Source organism: Cupressus sempervirens, chromosome 9, assembly GCF_028749045.1.
Source record: "Cupressus sempervirens isolate cs-2001-9-10 chromosome 9, ASM2874904v1, whole genome shotgun sequence".
NCBI classification, from domain to species: Eukaryota; Viridiplantae; Streptophyta; class Pinopsida; order Cupressales; family Cupressaceae; genus Cupressus; species Cupressus sempervirens.
In genome coordinates, this window is record NC_143126.1 from 543,978,270 (window position 1) to 543,985,903 (window position 7,634).

Sequence of the window (7,634 nt, forward strand, 5' to 3'; positions counted from 1 at the left end):
ATCTTAGATATGCCGAGTCTTTCCAATGTCAATTGTGCATTAATGAACTTTGAGGGGCTATTTTTAGGGGCTCCTCCACAAGGGCAGTTTTCAAGCCAGGGCTTGGTGCTTGATAAGCAAGATGCAAATGAGGATTCCATTAGGGTCCTCCATGTCAAAGTGGTTGATGTACTAGGGATGCTAGTAGCTATTACAGGAGGGATCCACTTGGGTGTGCAAACCCATCGTCAAGAGTAGGAGGTTTCTGCTTGACCCTCTTTTGGAATGGGCCTAGACAATAGGTCAACATGGGAGGGTCTTCATCATAGTTAATCACCCACTAGTTGGGGTTGTACATATGTAGATCTGATGGCTCCACATGGGAAGGAATGGGAAAACATGGAGGAGTAACATTGGACGTGTAAATGCTTCAATATTTTTTTGGATTTTGATTATGTATTGTCAAAACTTCATGAACCTTGTATCTAAATTGCTCAAAATTTTGTAAATATGGGAGGAAGGACAATCCTCTAATTGTAAGGTTGAGCAATATATCATTGATATAAATAGTTGTAAATATTGATGATATTTTTATAAGTGACAATGCTAGATTTTCTTACTAATTCTTTCTCGATTGAGATTTATTAATATATACAATGGTTCGTTCACTTTTGTCAAAAAATAGTAATTTCAATGGTTTTGAGCATACTTGAATCATTTGTTCTTATTTTAGGGATGTCCGGTACATGTTCAACATAAATGGTTATGTCCTTATAGTATGGGTCATGTTTCACCTTGTATTGTAATGCATTTATAATGTGGCTTCTCTTTCCATTATTATCATAAGAATGATATGTTGTATGTAATCTTTGAACAATGAGTATATGTAGGTTTTGTATTCTATGTGGAAGAATGTTTGCAATGTTGTTTATATCCTATGGAAAGCTTATTGTGTGTCCATGAAATTTATACTGACCTCCAAAATTTTGAGTGAATTATAAAATTGGGTTGACTATAGAAATCAACATCTCTTCAACCTAGGTCAATCTATTACATATAAAAAGTTATTCTCCTGGATCCATGTTGTTTAAGGATGAAAATTAATGTATGTCTTTCTCATGGAAACATCTCTTGCATGTGGGAGTTGTGCTTCATAATTGCAAGTGTATTCTTGGGTAATATTCATTGTGTATAGTGTAGCTTTGTAAGTTAGACAATGCATCAATTCTTTGGCAAATTTTTTTGAGTTCCATTGTATAATCATTTCTTTGTCTAATCCTTGTTTTTTTAGTCCTTTCTTCTGGTAATGGAGATGAGTGGTTTATCTAATAATATTGGAATTTTTTATTGTGTGGTTGTGTGCTTGCCACTATGTGCTTCTATTTGCTAGAATGGGTTCAAAGTTTGCTCCAATCTTCTAGCATGTCTCCAAGAAGCTATTTGATCTTTATGATGGCATATTATTCTTGAATTTTGTTTCTACATTGCTCTCATTGGATTTCAAGAGGTGAAATTTCTAGAAGGTGGATATGTTGTTCTTATAGTGGAACTTGTTATCACTAGAACAGATGGAACTCTAACTGGTGAAGGTTTTTTTGTGTGGTTGTTTATGTAGTAATCTCTACTAGTAGTTATTTAGAGGTAGTTGAATCTCTTTGTAATCTTCTAGTGTGTCTAGGGTAGCTATCACATCTTTGTTACATGCATTATATTCTCTATTTCTTTTTCTAATTTCTTGTATTTGTAAGTTTAGAAGGTGGAGTTTTTGGTAGATGTGTTCTTCTCAAAGAATCCATTTCTTTGAATCTGCATGTAGGATATATGTTAGATAATTCATGAGAAGAAGGTAGACATTCATCAAAGGAAGAATGTAAGTAATGGTGAGGTAAGATACATGTATGGTGGATGGGATATTAATGATTTGAATTTAGTCACTGCAATCAACATTTGATGGGGGAAAAGAGATATGTGTACTTTGATATAGTGGATAAAGATGTTTATGAAGCCAAAAGCTTTATATATTGTGTCAAATCTAAGAATTTATTTATTATAAATGATGGATAATATTTTTCACAATCTATTTGTAGACAGAAAGGAAGAGTGAGAGAAAACCTATTGTTTGGTGCCTCTGGAAACTTAGCCTTATAGAAGTTATGTTAGACATATTTCAACATTAAGCCTAAAACTGGATGTGACACCTAGAATTGGACTTTTTCTTTCCCCTATAGTTTGAGAAGAGAAGAAAATAAATCAATATAGCTATATTTCAAACATAATGACAAAAAATTATGTTTTTGTAATTTCTTTCTTCATTTCCAATCTCTTGCTAACTCAACAAAAACAAGCAAATGGAAAAATACCTAAAAGAGAAAGTATTCACAAAAGAAAATAGATTTCCATAATTGGCGTAAGAGTTCAATCATAAAAGTGTAAGAATGAATTTGGATCTTGGAAAAAAGGGAGTATCTATAACTCTTTTATATACTATACAATTGGATATGTTCATATTGTAGACACCTAAATTTGATTACATCGCTTTAGTAATCCTATTTAGTTATCTCTAAAGGCATCATTAATTAAATTCCTATTTAATTAATCCTTTGTCATCCCTAGTTGATTAATTTAATTAATCATCTATAGTCCTAATTGATAAATCAAATAATCTATTATTTATCAATTAAATCCTTTTCTCCTATCTAATTCCAAAAATCCCCATTTATTAAATAAATCTATTTGATAAATGAAATCCTCAAATTCAAAAACCCCTAACCTATCTCTAATCCTTCATTTAGCCTAATCCACCCCATCCATCCATACTAACCAAGCTTAGCCACTAACTCACCCACCCTCATTAATGCCATCCACTTGCACATCTCTAACATCCCTAATCTAATCCTAAACCCAAGCCTAATCCACCACCTAATGTTGTCACATTCCTTAAACAAGTTTAAGACTTTCCTAATCCAAACCAAAGTCTCTCCTCAAAAAACCCAACCACTAAGTCATGAGTGCTCTTACAAAACATAAAAGACTCTTACAAGCCCACTCATGACTCTTACACCCATCTTCCACACTCTTCCCTCTTCCACACTCATTCCTCTTACATCCCTCTTACATACTCAACCCCACTCATCATGCATTTAACCAACCCTTTACCCTACCCTCTCACACTCATCCTCCTTGTGACAAGTGTCACCTTCCCATTGGTGCTAAACAAGCACAATCCATGTGCTCCCCTTTGAGTGCATCTTAGCCCTCCTTAAGCCTTCATCCATCCTTGCATCTAAGCCCTCCATCTCTCTACCCCTTAGCCTATAAATTGAATCCCATCCCAAGCCATTTCATCAACAATCTTTGAGCTAAAGTTACCATGCTATTTTGAGAACCAAAGCCATCAACCATACCCTTATAATGCCAAATTGAGAGCTCACAAAGCTACCAATTTGCCATTACCCATCTCCATTGAAGCAGCTTTTGAGCATCTTGAGCATACATCCACAACAAAAGGACACATCTACAGAATCAAGAAAGCATGGAGTGTTTTCTCTTGTGAGGTTTGCACTTCTTGTTTGCTTTCTTTGTCTAAGCATATATGTGAATTTAGTTTTTGGTTTGTGAATGTTTACTTTATTTGTTAATGTTCTTTGCATACTAATTCTTGTTCTACACATATTAGTAAATTCCCTTGTAGGTAGAATTTGGTTGCAGGAGTTTAATCAAATATCAAAGATAACACCTTTTTTGTAGGCACGTGTAAAATCAAACAACTTCTGTTTACTACCTGTGTTTACTACCTTGTGCAAGGGCTGGAATAATTTTCTCCATCTACTACAAAACAATGAGTCATCTCTTACTTTTAGTGAACCTATACTATGCATTGGGCTATTTAATAGAATTTAACATGGAAAGGGAGAAAAAGGTGGCTTTAACACAAGGCTATTCTTTGAAGGATTGGGCTTCAAAAGGCATCAATAATTTCCAAGAAATTTTGATTGGTAAAGAACTAATCAATAGGGATCATATTAGAGCTCATTTTGACCTTCTTGTTGATACTCAAAGGACTTCTTTTGTGCTTTGTAAAGCCTTTTGTTGGTTACTCTTTGCAATGAATGTTGAATCCAGTATTCTCAACACTGTTTCTTGAAAAGATGATTCTTCTTTTGATTAAATTGCTTCTAATTGATACAAGCGATGTAACTAATTGGATTAAAAAAATTAGGTACCTAAATTTACTAAAAAATAGTTTCTATAGAAACTATTTAGTTTATATCGAAACTATTTAGGATAATTTCTTTTGGTTTAGTTAGTTTCGATCTAAACTTTTATAGTTTCTTTTGAAACTAGATGATTACTTTCTATCAAAAGTTTTTGGGAAAATAATCCACCTTTTTTATTTTGGAGGAATTTCTTCCTCCAAAAACTGTAACCCACTATTGTGGGTTCACCCATTGGTCTGAAAATGTTTGGTTTAGACTTGGGAAAATCTAGTCAAAATTTGAGTAGGCCAAAAAATCTAGCTTTAGTTGCTTACTCTAGATTAAAAAAATGTTGTTGACCACAAGATTTCTATGAATGAATTGTTTGCAAGAAATGTGATTTTGGAATTCTTTTCAGTCTTTTAAGCACACATATTTTGAATGCCAATCCACTTGCAAGTTGTGATCTTTGTTTTTAGGAAATATCATAGGGTGTGATTGCAAGGATGGTTTTGATTGGAATGAAATTATTTTTGGTTATGTTAAAGGTTGTTCTACTAATTTAAATCTTTTTTTGTCTTATTTTGACCAATGAAATTTAATGGACAATCTAGAAGAATAGGAACAACAAGATATGTCAAGTTTTTTAGGTAAAAGAAGTTTCCTTATTGAGTTCATAAGAAAACTCACCTTTCTTAACATTGCTTTGCAAGTATCTACAATTAAATAATTTTCAAAAGATAGATCATGATTCTTCTCAAAGAAGATCTTAAGAGCACAAACTTCTCACCATAGGGTAGAGATAAGATAAATGAAGAGGAGCTAGCTATGTTGAAAGACTATATGGATAGGGAAAAATCACCAAAAAATCTTAAAACTAATAAGTCTAGGTTTTGATAACTAAAGGTGCCATTAGGTTTTCTCCCAATAGTTGAGAAAACAATACATTCATTGAATGCTTACTCAATTTACCAATAGAATCCATCTCAAAACTTCCCCAGAAGAATAATTCTTCTCATTAGTTCATCCCTACATCTAGGTGCACATTTTTGTGAACATCAAGGTAGTTCTTCATGCCTTTGTTCTTCTAATCTAAATTCTAGGCTAGGATTCCTTATTCAAGGCCACTTTCCTTTTAAGAAGGCTTAAGTCATTTTGCATCAAAGCTGAGAGATTTCATGTGAACATTTATTTGTTCCTTGAATATGGTAAGTTCTATTCTAATACGATAAAGAAAAATTTTCCAAATATTTCATTAGCACACAATATCACCTTAGGAAATGCACAAAAATGACTCCTTTTTATAGAACATAATGTTTTAATCTTATATACTCTTTTGATGCCTCTACAAAAACATTGTCATTTCTAGGCAACTTTTTTTCATGCCTAATGATGCAAAACTGGGATTTTGGTAGATTCTAATGTTGAAATTGGTCCAAATAAATATCAATATCAAAATGATATATTCAAACAGATTGGAAAATCAAAGGTGACACATGATATTACTCCTATGAAGAGAGTTGTATAGTTATGCACTATCCATATTTCTTTACATTAATCTTGTGTCTGGCCTTTGTATATCTTTTCTAAATTAAACATGTGGTATCATAGTTTGTAATGTGTTTTTGTGATGGGTGAGAATGAAGAAGAATTCAAAGGAAGGATTAAGAATAAGTTGTTTGGAGCATAAGTTATAGATTTTTTTGGAACTATATTTTGACTTCCCCTTGTTGATGGGCCCATAGGAGTGTACAAGCTAGAATTAGGGCCAAATGTGAGGATAAAAGCATCATGTGATGCATCACACAAACATCTTTCACAAATAGGGGGAAACATGCAATGAAATAGACTAAATAAAAAAGGGAGGCAACTGTAAGGATTGGAATGCCCCAAAAGAAAATATTAGGACTACAATTTTGAAACACCTCTACCTCTATTTGTGAAGCCAAATAACACACGACTATGGAAAAAAGTTGAAACTGAAATACTTAACATTGTTACAAATTATGATTCTTGTCTAAAAACCAACTTAAAACAACATATGTAAGATATAAAACTTACCATGGTCTAGAAACAAATTGGCAAGAAATGAAAGTAATCTAAGCATTGAAATGAATGTAAGACTCCATTGTAATCCATTATTTTTAATCCTGTATTTAATGATAGACACAAAATGTGATTCAAAATACTAATACAAGAATTGTGCAATCTATCCAAAGCATTATGATACACTTTTGGACTGTCAAAATATCATGTCTTAGTAGTAAGATCATTAACACTTTGATAGTTTCCTTTATAGGCACAATTTGGGACATACAAAACCAAATGTCTAAGCTATAACACAAATTTTTTTTATAGCATATAGCTCTAAAGTCCAAACTAAAAATCCAAAGAAAGGAGCATAGCTTTTTAAGGTTTCCAATCTCATTGGACATGATAATGATGTTATTTCTTGATAATGATAGGTCCTCTAGATCTGAAATATAGAGTACTTCTCTGTGAACTTCTCTTAATCCTACATATTTCATTGTGTAAGCTCAACTCATAGTCATATATGCTCAAATAATTGCTCCAACTATAAAACCATTGATTTATTAAAATTAGGTACAATGTCAACATCCCAAATGCTAACACCTATCAATCTATTTTTGGTATTATTTGTGATATAATATATCAGAGCTCACTTGTCAAGGAAATTAAAGTTATAGGGGCCAATTTTTCAAGTTCTTATGATAGAATATTGTGATCATTTAAGCAAGCATTGGTACAGATCTCCATTGATGAAAGAGAAGCATCATTAAAAAATAATTTGAATAGGATAAACATTAGAAAACTTCCCAAAGAACTATAAAGAAATCAAAACAATCAACATGAAATCATTTTTAAGAAAGCTTACTTAATTAGAGGAACTACTTTGATAATCTCCTAAAAACTGATCCCATATATTGTCCCACCATAAGCCCACCATAAAATTGTATTTCCATCTCACCAAAAAGAAGAGTAAGTTTAGTAACACAATTTCTTTATTTATAGAAATGATTTGATAAGATAGCTTAAAAATGATTTGTACAAATTTAATGAAGTTGGTGTTCATGCATCTCCTACCCAAGTTAAGTCGTCAATATCCCAAAGAGAGCAATATCCTCTTGTTACAAATAGAGAAGTGCAAGAAGTTTTTTCAATGTTGGCACTTTTAGAGTTATAGAGGTACAAAGCCAACTAATGCTTTAAAAAAAAAAACATTATACAATCTACATGTTCCCTATGTAACAAGAAGCATCAAGGTGCATGATCAATAGGCATATCAACCATCTTAGCATTTTAAAGTCTTACCCTTAATAATATGCTAATAAGAATGCTTCCACCTTTACTATCTACTATTTTGAGAACTTAGAATTGTTAACTTTAAATAAGAGATTAATTAATACTAGGTTGGCAATACAGAAACAACAACAGAGA